Below are 14293 nucleotides of genomic sequence, written 5' to 3'. Positions count from 1 at the left end.
ATGCAGTCCCAGACAGCTAGTAATGTGGCAATACAATGTTATAATAAAATATATTAAAATAAATGAAGCTTCTTATTTATACACATTGACTATATTATATATATATTATATGCAGCCCAAGAAAATTCAATATGGCTCAGGTAAGCCCAAAAATTGGACATCCATGCACTAGACCAAACTGAATGTAAAGCACCACACCAAACAATGCAAAAATAGCTATCCACTCAGGCCTTGCTCCTTTCCCTTTTCCGTTCTTTTCTGTAAAACTGAGTTTTAACATGAAGTTTTACAGTTGTGCAGAAATTTCCTGATTAGTTTAAATGCCACGTTTCATGAGAAAATAGTAAATTCATCCAACAGAGGGAAAATAGAGGGAGGGAAGCTGGGTGAGATAATTATTGCCAATAGGAAAATTGTGTCTTTATCAAATGAAGAACTCAGATGAATGGGAAAAATAGTGGTAGGGAATTGTTTTCCACAGATATTGACTTGAATAACAAAATGCTTAGTCTTTCCATTTGCCTCTCTGGTTATCAGTTTCCCTTGAATCAAATACAGAAAAGAACCAGAGGGACGTCCATTTTCATGCCAACCAAATTATCACTCATCACTTCTATCTGCCGATCTGCACTGCACATTGAAGCTGCTTTTCCCCTGTGATGGTGCTGGCTAGATTCTAAATCAGTTTAAAAAAATTCTGTCCAGACTGGCATGGTTTTGCAGCAACTTGGCAGGTATGGAGTACAGTTGCACACAGACTCACGTGTACACATACACACACAAATGAGTATTTCCAAATGCCAAGGATGAAAATGTGAAATATTTTGCCCACAGAGTACAAGCTTTGCCACTTGGCTGTGGTGCTTCCCTTCAACTTTGTAGAGTTGTTTGTAAATACAATCATTCCTAAGACAAGTATTTTAAAAATTAAAATAGCCCTGCTGCTTTATGGCTTGTCTGTAGATATCCTGCATCACTATTCCTCAAATACTTCATATGAATTCAGATCTTTAGGGTGTTGATGCTGAACTCATTTCAGAATTCAGCACTCTATATTTATTGGACTCCTGCAAGTAGTCATCCCCTAAGATCACACAGAACTTAAACAACTCATTACTACTAATACCGAGGCAGATGATAATCATCCTATCTAGGTTAAAAGGAAGGTCTTGCTGAAGGTCTCTGCATAGCAATAGCAATAGCACAGAGACTTATATACCGCCCCACAGTGCTTTGCAGTCCTCTCTAAGCAGTTTACAATGTCAACATGTTGCCCGTAACAATCTGGCTCCTCATTTTACTGATCTTGGAAAGGATGGAAGGCTAAGTCAACCTTGAGCCGGGCAGGATCAAACTCCAGGCTGTGGACAGAGTTAGCCTGCAATACTACATTCTAAGTACAGCTCATTTGCATGGGGCTTTTGAACTACATGGCATTTAAATATGGCAGTAACACTTTCAGGCACTCCAGGAACAGTTTCCTGCAATGCCAGGCTTCATAGGAAGTGGAATAGACATGCTGAAAATTGTTTCCCCTGAGTCTCCTTGCATTTGAAAAGCAAAAACCTAATTCTTTTATTATTAACTTTTAGATTGATTATTGTAATGGAAGTCCTCTTTGGAAGATAATCTGAAGTCTTCTTTTTTTTTCAAATTTTATTTATTTTTTATTATATATATAAATACATAATTTATATATATATAAATACAGAGAGATGGCAAATGTATCCGTTCACCTCACTTTCCCCTTCTCACTGTTGTTTCTCATTTCCTTTCTTCTCTCCTAGTTCTATCTTCAAGGTTTGGGGAGCCTGGCGATAGGCAGGGAAAGCCTCCCAAGGACTGTTCAGATCAAATTTGTGGAACTCTTGAGCCAATTCCAATGGCTCTGTGACCACTCGCTTCACCTCATCATCATATCTGACCTCCACATATCCAGAAAGGGGGAAATCTTTCCTGCAAGGATGACCTTCAAAACCATAATCTGTAAGGATTCGCCTCAGATCTGAATGGTTGGCAAAGAATACTCCAAACATTTCCCAGACCTTTCTTTCATACCAATTTGCCCCTTCAAATAATGGTACTAGATACTCAATCGGTATCAATTCATCAGTATATATTTTCACATGAATTCAGGAATTATAGTGTAGAGATAAGAAATTGTAGACAATTTCAAAACGGTATTGCCGAGATGGAATATCGACTGCTGTCAGTCAACTATGTTTCTGAACTGGGCATTTGTGTGATCTTTCAGAAAAGTTATCACAGGAAGGATTCCATCTGGATGAATTAAAATTTCCAGCTCATTGAAACATGTTATCTGGACTTGTTGAACATATTTAGGCAGAATCTCAGCAACATATTCTCCAAAGGCACACAGCTGTTTCTGAGCTATTGCATCCTTTGGTCTAATTGTGGGCTTAGTTTCAGCAGAATAATTTCCTTCAAACCAAGTCTGTTATAGCACTCCAGGACGTCCAGCAGTACGGTATGTACAGTAACTGTCCATGGCTCCATCTTTACAGAATCCAATCTGAAGTCTTCTATTGGTTTATATCAATATTTCCCAGCCTTGGCAGTTTGAAGATGCATGAACTTCAACTCCAAACAAAGTTGGTTGGGGAATTCTGGGAGTTGAAGTCCAAACATGTTCAAGATGACAAAGTTGGGAAACACTGTTTTATACAACTAATATATTGAAGGATGTCTCTACATGATTTGCCCATTTCCAGTCCCAGTGTAGTGTTTCACTTGCAATGCTGTAGATGACATCTAAGAAACAATATTCTTATATCTTCCTTTCTCTTCATACTAAAATTGTTGAGAGATGCTTCTTTGAGAATATCTCACTACTTTCAAGTTACAGGTAGTGAATTTCTAGTCCTTCATGTACTAGATATATTAAGTTTAAAGGGTAGTGAATTTCTGTAAATTAATTAATGTACATCTCTAAATTATTGGTGTTTTCCCCCATTTAAAAAGCAGATGAAAATTAAATCAAAACAATAATTAGGTCTGTTTCTTTAACTACTGACTTTGAATTGTTGTATAATTCTAGCTTTCTTTTATTTAATATGCATTAAATCCACTATTCTGGGATAGAATAGAGTTGGAAGGGACCTTGGAGATCTTCTAGTCCAGCCCCCTGCTCAAGCAGGAGACAGCCACTTGTTTGGTCTGATTAAAATGTTGTCAGGTTCAAGTGACTAATTCAACTAATACTATTACCTATAGCAGCTAACTGAAAGTTTCATACAAATAAGTATGTATATAGTGTACAGACACACGGACACAGAAAAAAACTCCACACATGTCTTATGTGGGGAAAATATTAGGCACAAATATATATTGTAGCTGTTTGCTATTGCAAATGATAAGCATGGTTTTTATCTTTGATCCTGTCTGTCATTTTTAAACATCTCATAAACACTGTACATGGAAAAGTATAATAATGGATCATGGGTAATTTAATAATCTAAAATGAATCACAAGCCTAGACTCATGATCAACTGCATTATGACTGAAAAATCAAGAGTCAAAAGGAAAATTCATAGACTAAATGCCAGCCAAAACATCTTGAATGAGGGGTAGTCTTTATTGCTTGGATAAAGTTTAATTGAAAAGAAAACTATCTTATCTTGCTTTGTATAACAGAATAATCCAGTAATTAAGGTAACCATGTGGATCAAAACAGAACAAGAGACACCAAACTCCCCAAATAAAGAATGGAGAAAAAAATGACCCTCCATATTTTATTGATCCCTAGTTTTAAACCAATCTATCATTATGGTCAGTGATAATGGATTACATATAAGAACTAGTTTGGTGGTTAGAAACTGAAAGATTATGAATTCTAGTTCCACTTTAGGCATGATGCCAGGGGAAGGCAATAACAAATCAGAGTTTTATTTTTAAAAAAACCACCTTTTTGTGGTGGTTCAGGGGTCACCTATTTTATTGCTCAGTATTTCTTGGTGTCTATCACATGACATCCACATTCTTTTAGTAATTTCTCTAGTTACTGCAAATCATACTTGTTTGTCCTATCATCAGGATTTCTGTTTTCTGATGCCATTCAAAAATACAATGTGTGTTAAGGAAAGACATAACAAAGAAAAATAGAAAACTCTCCAATGCAAATATTAACATGAAAATGAGCCTACTTCTATTTAAAATGCTTGGCAGCACTCTCTCTTTGAATGCTAAGTGAGAACAACTTGCTGGGGGGCAGGGGGCTTGCATCAGGATTAAACAACAAAACTGTCATCTTTGCAAGACCATGAATTCTAACACATTCCCTTAGAAGTTTTAATTTGAAGATTTTGTAGCTCGGCCTGTTTCCTATTTAAAATATGCTTTCCAGTCCATCACAAATCAGCCTTTAATTTGCATTCTTTGCAACTCAGAAATGATGGAAGTGACAAACTTGCCTTCATCAGAAACCAGAACAAAAGCCAGCCAAAGGGCACCCAAGACAATGCTCACTCATGCATGGTGGGAAACTGTAGATGCTGCTCAGAATCCAAATTCTATTACCGCTAAATTAACAACTGCTTGAATCCACTCAGGCACCCTGCCTTTTCTTAGATGGCAGCTTTTCTACTCTAGTGTGTGTGTGTGTGGGGGGGGGGGTGACTCATCTTTTCTGCTGGTGGTTTTATGCTGTCAGCCAGGGAGAAGAACCACCAGGCCAAATTCATCAGGCATTCAAAGAGGTTTCCAGTGCCACAAATTCCTTCATAAGGCCAAGTAAAATAGGTGATTTATTAAACTCCTTGGGTTGTAAGATTTCAAGGCAAGGATCTACAGGTCCACGGTAAAAAATATTTTTGTAACACAAATGCTTCTCTTGTATTTCCTGCAGCATTCACTGTACTGTACTGAAATTTCTGTCCTTTATTCTTTATACCTGGGATTCATTCTGGTCCATTATTTAACAAAGACAGACAGCTGAAAATACAAGTGACTTCATTCAAAACTTCTAAATCAAAACATGGAAGTTTGGCAATCAAATCTCTTGCAAAGTTCTCCACTGAAAAACTTTTTCAAAATTTATGAAATGGGGGGGGGGGGAATAACCACAAAATGTCCTATGTCTGTGAACATAATACACAAAAATGCATTATATTATAGGCAAATGGTTTGGTGGAAAAAGCTCATTCAGAGAATTCAAAAATTCATATAAATAGAGAAATCTTTTACTTACTACTTCCTTATTCTTTTTTTCTGACTCTTCATATCTTTATAACAAACAATATCACTGTGATAGTATGTATGTATAGTATGTATTGTCAAATGCTTTAGTAAGCATTAGGAAACCTTTTAAGTTTTATTATGTAATTACACTTATTTGAAGCTATGTGTAAATGATTATAATACATCAACTTTGGATTTTCTCAGATTCTTACTTTTAGTATATTTCTACATTTGTATTTGTATTTTTTTCTAATATACAGAGTTGCAAACATTGCTCTGAAATATAATACACTTTTGTACATTTACATATGTACATTTGTACATATAAATGTTTTCATTTATATGAACTCTTTTCCTTAATTTACTTTAAAAGAAACTGCACTACAAAATTTGAAAATGGGAAAAATTTAGATGATAAATAATGTTTAATTTAAGCATTGATATAAAAATGTATAGTGAGCTAAACCACAGTCAAATGCAAATTAAAAAAAAAACTTCCCTGTGCGATTTGAAACATACACATAGCATACACATAGATCTCACTTTTAAAAAATTACAGATTTTCTTATCTGATTATACACAGGCACACTTGAAAACTGAACATTTTCTTAAAATACACATCAAAGAATGAAGTGAGCTATATAAACTAGTGCTACAGTTAAAAATAACAGGAAAAAACTTATGAAGGTTTATCCCCTACACCAGGGGTATCAAACTCGCAACATCACGTGACATGTCATGATGTATCGTGACTTTTTCTCCATTGCCAGCAATGGGGTGGGCGTAGTTTCGGCATGATGCATCCGGCCCATGGACCGGCAGTTTGACACCCCTGCTGTATACTGTATTGCCTTGCCTCTTACCTTCCATAAGAGTTTGATAATTTAAAGTTGCTTAACGCAGTTTAGTCAATGGTAGAGATGGGTTATTGATGACTATAAATTTTTCCATAGTGATAAATGCACATATGTGCATACATAATGCATCTGGCATGTTACTGGATACAGTAGTTAATCTATCTGTGCAAGTAAATACCAGGAAGAATCTTGACTGATGTACCCATTTATTTTCTTTGTAGCAATAAATGGATGCCATGTATGGAAATATATATGCATTAATTGTGATAAATTACTAGTCTGGATTCTAAAGACTCATTTTCTTCTTCATAGAGATTAGTGGCCGGTTTGATTTTGGTCATATTTAGTATCTACGCAGTAAGAAAATATTTCTATTCTTTTGAGCAACAGAAGAGAATTGGAAAAGGAAAGAAAAATACAGTCACTGAATGACTTGCTATAAAAAATGATATTGATGGGAGGGATTTTATATCTATAGCCAGCTAGATTACTGTATTAGCTGTATGCTGCTGTTGGCTTTATCTCAAAAAGGCTGGAAACAATGCATGTGACAAAGGACATCAAAATTGATCATGAGGGCTTTAAACTGATCTTATGGAATTTAAAGATGAAAACCCAGAAATAAAGATTTGTGTACTGAAGTAAGCAAGTGAGATCATCACAAGGATCTATTCAATTACTCAATGAAATATCAAGAGGAGCGCTGACTTACCGTATTTTTTTTTTATTGAAAATTTTTAAAAGTTTTACAAAAAACAACAAAAACAAAACAAAACAACCCTCGCCCAATCCCTCCCAAACCCACCCCTCCCTCCCCCTTCCCCGAGCTTCCCAGAACTGAATATAGGCCCATTTAAAAAAAAAAAAATTTTTAAAAACCTAAACAATTTTTTACAACTTATAAAATAATTAATAATAAAATATTTATGATATAAGCATTAGAAAAAATACTTTAAAAAAGAGAGAGAAAAGAGAGGAAAGAGAGAGAGAAAGAAGAAGAAAAAGAAAGAAAGATAAAAGATAAAAGAAAAAGAGGAAAGAAAACAAAAGACGGAAAAAGAAAAAAATATAAAATATCAAAAAAAAATTTTTAATAAAAGTTATAAAAAAGCTAAATGGTATTTTTCCATATCCAAATTATATTGTATAAAATTTATCCATTTTTCCCATACAACAAAAAATTTCTCTTGAGATTGCTCCTTTAAAAAAGCCGAAATCTTTGCCATTTCCGCCAAATAAGAAACTTTATAAAACCACTCTTGTAAGGTAGGCAAAGATTCCTTCTTCCAATATTGTCCTACTAACAGCCTTGCGGCTGTAATCAAATTTAACATCAATACAACTTCCTTAGCATCACAATCAATAACAATACCTAATAAAAATAATTGCGGGGTAAATTTTACCCTCCTTCTAAAGATTCTTTGAATATTCCACCATATCTTAATCCAGAAAGCTTTTATATTTTTACACGACCACCAAATATGATAATAGGTAGCATCCAAACATCCACATCTCCAACATTTAGGCTGTAGATCAGGGTACATAATAGACATTTTTTGTGGATCAAGGTGCCATCTATAAAACATTTTATAAAAATTCTCTCTTAAATTCTGCGCTTGTGTAAATTTAACATTCCTCACCCAAATAAGTTCCCAAGTATCCAATGAGATTGGTTCACCAATATTTTGTGCCCATTTAATCATACAATCTTTGATTAATTCAGGTTCTGAATCCATTTCCACTAGAACCCCATAAACCCTCTTAATGTGAGTTTGTTTTTGATCCTTTACTTGTTTAAAAAGATTTTCCTCTTCTCTAAGCCAGCCCACATTACAATCCATCTTCCATCTGTCCACTATTTGTCTATATTGAAACTATGAATAGATAATATTTTCATATGCTAAATCTTCCAAAGATTTTAACTGCCAGCTCTGACCATCCCATTTAAGTAATTGTGTATAAGAAACCCTATCCATTTTAACTCCTCTCTTTATCCCCTCTATCGCATGCCAAGGTATGGCCCATAAGGGTATTTTAAAATCACTCTTATAATACTTCCTCCAAACCCTAAGTAAAGAAATCCTTATAATATGTGATTTAAAAGCTCGATCCACCTTTTTATTAAAAATTAAGTAGGCATGCCATCCAAAAAGTAAATCCCAACCCTCCAAATGGAGTATGTCTACATTTGTTAAATTTACCCAATCACTAATCAATGTTAAAACCACAGCATCATAGTATAATTTCAAATTTGGTACCTTGAGTCCACCTCTCTCACGGAAGTCTTGCATAATTTTAAGTTTTACCCTTGGTTTTTTCCCTGCCCAAATGAATTTGTTAATACTTTTCTGCCATTCATTTAAATTAAGTTCATTCTTTAAAATAGGTAACATTTGAAACAAAAAAAAAATTTTTGGTAGAACGTTCATTTTGATAACTGCAGTTCTACCCATAAGAGATAGCTGTAATTTATCCCAATTCTTTAAATCCTTCTGTACCCCAATCCACAACTTTTCATAATTATTTTTGTACAATTTTACATTAGAAGCAGATAATATAACCCCCAAATATTTTACCTTATCAACAACTTCAAAATCTGTTAAATTAACCAAAGTCTGTTTATCACAATTAATCATATTTTAGGTAATATTTTAGTCTTGTTATTATTAATTTTAAAACCCGAAACAGACCCATATTGGTGAATCAGTTGTAATAATTTTACTACCGAGTAAGTAGGTTGAGACAAAGTAAAAACCAAGTCATCTGCAAAAGCTCTTAACTTATATTCTTTTTTATTAACTTCTATTCCTTTTATTTCTTGCGATTCCCGAATTTTAATCAACAAAATTTCCAACGTTAAAACAAACAATAACGGAGATAATGGGCATCCCTGTCTTGTACCTTTTTCTATTGTAAAAACCTCTGACAAACCTCCATTGACAATAAGTTGAGCAGTCTGTTTTTGGTATATGCTAGATAAAGCTTGTAATATATTTTGTCCAAAATTCATCTCCTTAATTAAACTTAACATAAACTGCCAATTCAGCTGGTCAAAGGCTTTTTCAGCATCCAAAAATATCAGCCCTGCAGAGACTTGGTTGTTTTTATCTAAATATTCTAATAAGTTAATAATTTGTCTAACATTATTTTTCATATACCTTCCAGTTATAAAACCCGATTGATCCTTATGTATAAGTTGCTGCAGAACCCCCATAAACCTATTAGCTAAAATTTTTGCAAAAATTTTATAATCCACATTTAAGAGAGATATAGGCCTATAATTCTTAGGCAAGGTGAGATCTTGATCCTCTTTTGGAATCAAAGATATAAAAGCATTGCGCCATGACAGAGGAATCTCTGAACCCTGTAATATATTGTTAAAAAGCTCGCATAAAGGTTGAATCATCTCTTCTACTAAGGTTTTATAATAAATAGATGTCAAACCATCCGTACCCGGCGCTTTGCCTAATTTTAATTGCTTAATAGCTGTCACAATTTCCTCATTAGTAATTAAACCATTAATCTCTTTTTTTTGATATTCTGTTAATTTAGGAAAATTAGCTTTACTTAAATAATTATTTATATCTATAGTTTGTACATTAGTACTCTTATATAATTTCTGATAATAATCTAAAAAAGATTTCTTAATCAGTTCTTTCTGATAAACCAATTTACCATTATAATTTATTTTATCTATAATTCTCTGTCTCTGTTTCTTTCTTAACTGATAAGCCAACCATCTCCCTGGTTTATTAGCATTACAAAATGTGTTTTGTTTCATAAACATTAAATTAGTTGCAGCTTGATCAGCCATCAACATATTAAATTGTGTTTTTAACAATTTTATAGCTTCTTTCAACTTTTCATCTAAAGGATTTGAAATTAAAAGCTTCTCTTTTAATTTGATCTCATCTTCCAATTCTTTACGTTTCTGAATCTGCTTTTGTCTATGAAAGTTATTCATTTTTATCAAAATTCCACGCATAAAAGCTTTACTTGCATCCCATACCATTGACATTGATGTTCCTTTATACATGTTTAAAACAAAATAATCCTTTAAGCATTCCTTCAATTTTTGAACATTTTTTTCTTGTTTAAATAAATTCTCATTCAACCTCCAGGATCTCCTCTCCTCTTTCTCGGCAACCAGTTCCATCCAGACTGGACTATAATCCGTCAATGACCTAGGAAAAATTTTTACATTCTTCACCCTATTATATAAATCTGTTGTAATCAGGGAGAAATCAATCCTTGAAAAAGATTGGTGTCTATCAGAAAAAAAGGTAAAGTCTCTTTCCTCTTGATTACATTCACGCCAATAGTCTCTCAATTCCCAATCTTCTTTCAAGTCAAAAAAGGCTTTAGGTAGTTTAGCCTGTTTAAAAAAGGTAGAAAAACCTTTTTTGTCCTTTTGTGTATCCAAAACACCATTCCAGTCTCCCATTAATATCACAGACCTATAATCCAACAAAGTTATTTTCTGATGTAACAACCTGTAAAATTGTTCCTGTTGCTGGTTTGGTGCATACAAACCCACTATAAGTATTTTCTTACCATATAAGCCAAGTTCAATCATAACATATCTTCCTTGAGGATCTGATTCTACCAGGCAGGCTGGTAGACTTTGCTTAACATAAATAACCACACCCCCTGACTTACCGTATTTGTGTTTTCTGTTGACTGTATTTTTATAATCAGTATATAGAAAATAAGATGAGCTTGTATGCATTACAGGAAGGCAAATATGATTTAGTATGTGCAACTGAGACTTAATCTTATTAAACAGAAGATTTGAATAGGATGATCCTCATATTTGAAATAACAGTCACTGAATCCAAGGGAAGAATGTTGGAAAATATCTGAACTGCTGGGGAGTTAAAGTGTAAGAAGGAATAAATACCTTCCTTCTGTCAGTATCTACTACCAGCCTTTCAACCAGAGAAAAATTAAATGACAGATTGTTCAAAGAGTGATAGGGAATTTTAATTACTCCAACATCTATTGGGAGGTAAACTGTGGCAGACATATTCCATTCAGAAAATTTCTGAGTTACCTCGCTCTCAACTCTTTGTTTTTCGAAAGATGGTGAAATGGACAAAGCAATCAGCTATCATTCAAGGAAACTGGTGGGGAACTAGAATTCTGATATTAATAGAATCTGGTTGTAATCCAGTACACACAATGGTTTTTAAGAAAGTATTTTAATAAATTCAGAACAATGATAAGTAGGATTTCATGGCACAAGAAGGGAAACAAGAAAAGCAAAATGGCAATTCCTACAAAAAGTGACACTGAAAAAAAAATAATTCCAATTAGGGGAAAATGAAGATAAGAAAAATCAGTGTAGCTGCAGACAAAGCTTGAAGTAAATCTAAATAAAAAGAACATATAAAGGAGGCATAGAATATATGAAATTGTTTAGTAAATTAGTTAATTAATCATGAGCAGAATGACATGTCAAAGCAAATTTGGAAATTGCATTCAAAGAATGCCTATAAACTGGTTTTTATCAAATTGTAACGCAGCATTTCAGTTTTAGTTCTGGGCTAAATATTTTTTGACTTTTCATTAAGTACCTGAACAAAAAGTTGAATGCTTATCAGATTTGCAAATTGTAAAACTGGAAGAAAGAAATAAAATTCAAAATGTTCTTGATAAGTTAGAGTAAAGGATAGAAAATAACATGACATTCAACAAAAACAAATGCAAATTCTATTTATAATTCACTAAAAGAAACATCCATCAAAGACAAAGATACAAAATGGAGGATACCTGTCTTGGTACAAACATGCTTAAAATTTAGTTTAGTTGATTACCAGCTATATATGAGCAGTGTTTTGCTACTAAAAAGCAGATTTAGACTATTTCAACAGAACATTTCTCCCCAAAATGCTTTGTTGCATCCTGCTGAGGATAAACTGGGACATTTTACAAATATTTAAAATTACTGCATTAATCAATGGAAGCAATTCTTCAATAACATACTACATTGGTTATATCCTACCTTGAATTTTCTGTCCAGTTTGAGGCATAAGTTTCAGGGGAATTGGAGCAAAATGGGAATGATAATGAGGATGATCAGGTGACCATAAACCAAAACCTATGAGGAAAGACCTACAGGATAATGCATGTTAAGAACTGAAAAGAGGTGAGGGGAAACATCTGGGTATAACTAAAAAAAAGGTTCAAGGCCAATTCTCTGTTGATTCATAGTACAAGATACAGAAGAATGATCTCAAGTTAACAGGGAGGCAAACTACTATAAAAGGAGAATATTTATACCTCAGGGTTGAAATGAAGGTTCTTGGTGCTCTCTGAGCTTGGTTGTTTTCTTGCAGATGTTTCATTGCCCAAACTATGTAATGTCATCAGTGCTAATCTTCGCTTCATCATTAGCACTGATGATGTTACCTTGTTTGAGTAATGAAATGCCTGTAACAAAACAACCAAGCTCAGAGAGCACCAAGGACTCTGCAAAGTACCCTTTCATGCTAGGAAATTCAGTACAAAAGTTAAGGACAGAAATCAAATTTTTGTAAGAGCATCTTGATAGTAGCATCAATTACTGAAGAAGGTGGTTAGCTACTCTTTTGTGGACATCTTCAAGTGGAAGTTGGAGAGATATTTTTCAGAGATACTTTAAGTAGGAGTCCCTGTCTTAACAGTCATTTAGATTCAGTATCCTGAATGGCCTCCTCTTTATCTGAGTGTGTCAAAATGTTAATAATTGAAATTAAAGAAAAAAAATACTTAACAAAATATGCAGTAATTGTAATCTATTGTGCTGGAAAATGGCTGATCTTTATCTCAACAAGGTTCTTCAGGCTAAGAAGGTGACCTGCTCTACTTGGATTCTTTGATTAAATGTCTTAAATTGGGTCTCCTCTGTTTCAAAAGGCCACTTCACTTTGAAGAATATGGCTTCTATGTATGCAATGCACATAGAAAGAATGCTTTTGTCATGCAAAGCGATACAAAGTAGCCATTTTGCTATGTAGATATTTTTATTTTTTTTGTCTTTCAAGAGGTGCTTTGATGGAAGATAGTTGAAGCAAAGGCTCTTCAAACTTCAGCATGGACAACGAAGGCTGACTTAATCATATTCAGTAGCCTTAAGCAAAGTATCTTCAGGGAATCATTAATACTTTTTAATGGAAACGAATTGAAAGAGAAAAGTCTCAAATTTTTAAAATTATTTTCCTTCCTTTTTTTTCTTTCTAAAAGAGTGGCAATAAAGCTCTTTAATAAGTTCTCTCCCTTTGCACTTTGAAATGTACACTCTCATCTTTTTCTCTATTTTTCTTTTTTTTAAAGAGGCAATTTTTCAAAAACACATTAACCAGCGAGTGTGTTATTCTATTACATTAACATGAAAATCCATAATGAAAGTTGGTTCTTTGCAGCAGAACAAGTGATCACACAAAATACTTGATTTCATCAGCCTCTTAATCCTATTATATATACACTCTAGTAAACGGAGAATGAAAATGTTCACAATGTTCCCTGTATTCAAATCAACTGACAAAGATCAATGGGCAAGGCATTCTTTTGCAGTGGCAATGTTGATGTTACCTACAAAGTTGTCAGGATGCTACAACTGGTTCAGAATGAAGCACAAAACTGCTGATAAATGAAACTTGCTATGGCAGATTATTTTACAGTTTCTGGACTAATGATCAATAGATTTCCAGGCCCAATGCAAAGTTAATTTTGATCATTACCTATACAGATAGTCTTTGATTTATGACCGCAATTGAGCCCAAAATTTCTATTGCTAAGCAAAATGGTTGTGAATTTTACCCCATGTTATGACCTTTTTTGCCACAAATGTTAAGTCAAACACTGTAGTTGTTGTTGTAACTTAGTAACATGGTTGTTAAGTGAATCTGGATTCCTCATTGATTTTGCATGTCACAAAAGGTGGCAACATGACACCTCAACCATCATAAATACATGCCAGATGCCAAGCGTCTGAATTTTGATCACATGACCATGGGGATGCTGCAACAAGTGTGGACAATGGACATAAGTCACTTTTTTCAGTGCCGTTGTAACTTCAGATGGTCATAAACAAATGGTTGCAAGTCAGCCTGTAAAGTCCTTTATTACATTAGGGACTCCCATTTTCTGTCTTGTGTAGAATCTAGAAATGGTTAGGGTTAGAGTCTTCCTTGTAAATCGAGAGGAGGATGAACCTGGAAGAAGTCATTTTCCATAGCTGCCTTTAATTTTTGGACCAT

General features: G+C 33.9%; 1 pseudogene; it reads right to left on the bottom strand.

Moving 5' to 3' along the window:
- Positions 1-1010: 1010 nt before the first annotated feature.
- On the bottom strand, positions 1011-2509 carry LOC120314376 (annotated as a pseudogene).
- Positions 2510-14293: the final 11784 nt, after the last annotated feature.

This window comes from Crotalus tigris, unplaced genomic scaffold (assembly GCF_016545835.1).
Source record: "Crotalus tigris isolate CLP2741 ecotype Arizona unplaced genomic scaffold, ASM1654583v1 scf7180000018919.839542, whole genome shotgun sequence".
NCBI lineage: Eukaryota > Metazoa > Chordata > Lepidosauria > Squamata > Viperidae > Crotalus > Crotalus tigris.
The sequence above is the reverse complement of the archived record's forward strand: the minus strand, read 5'-3'. Positions and strand labels throughout refer to the sequence as shown.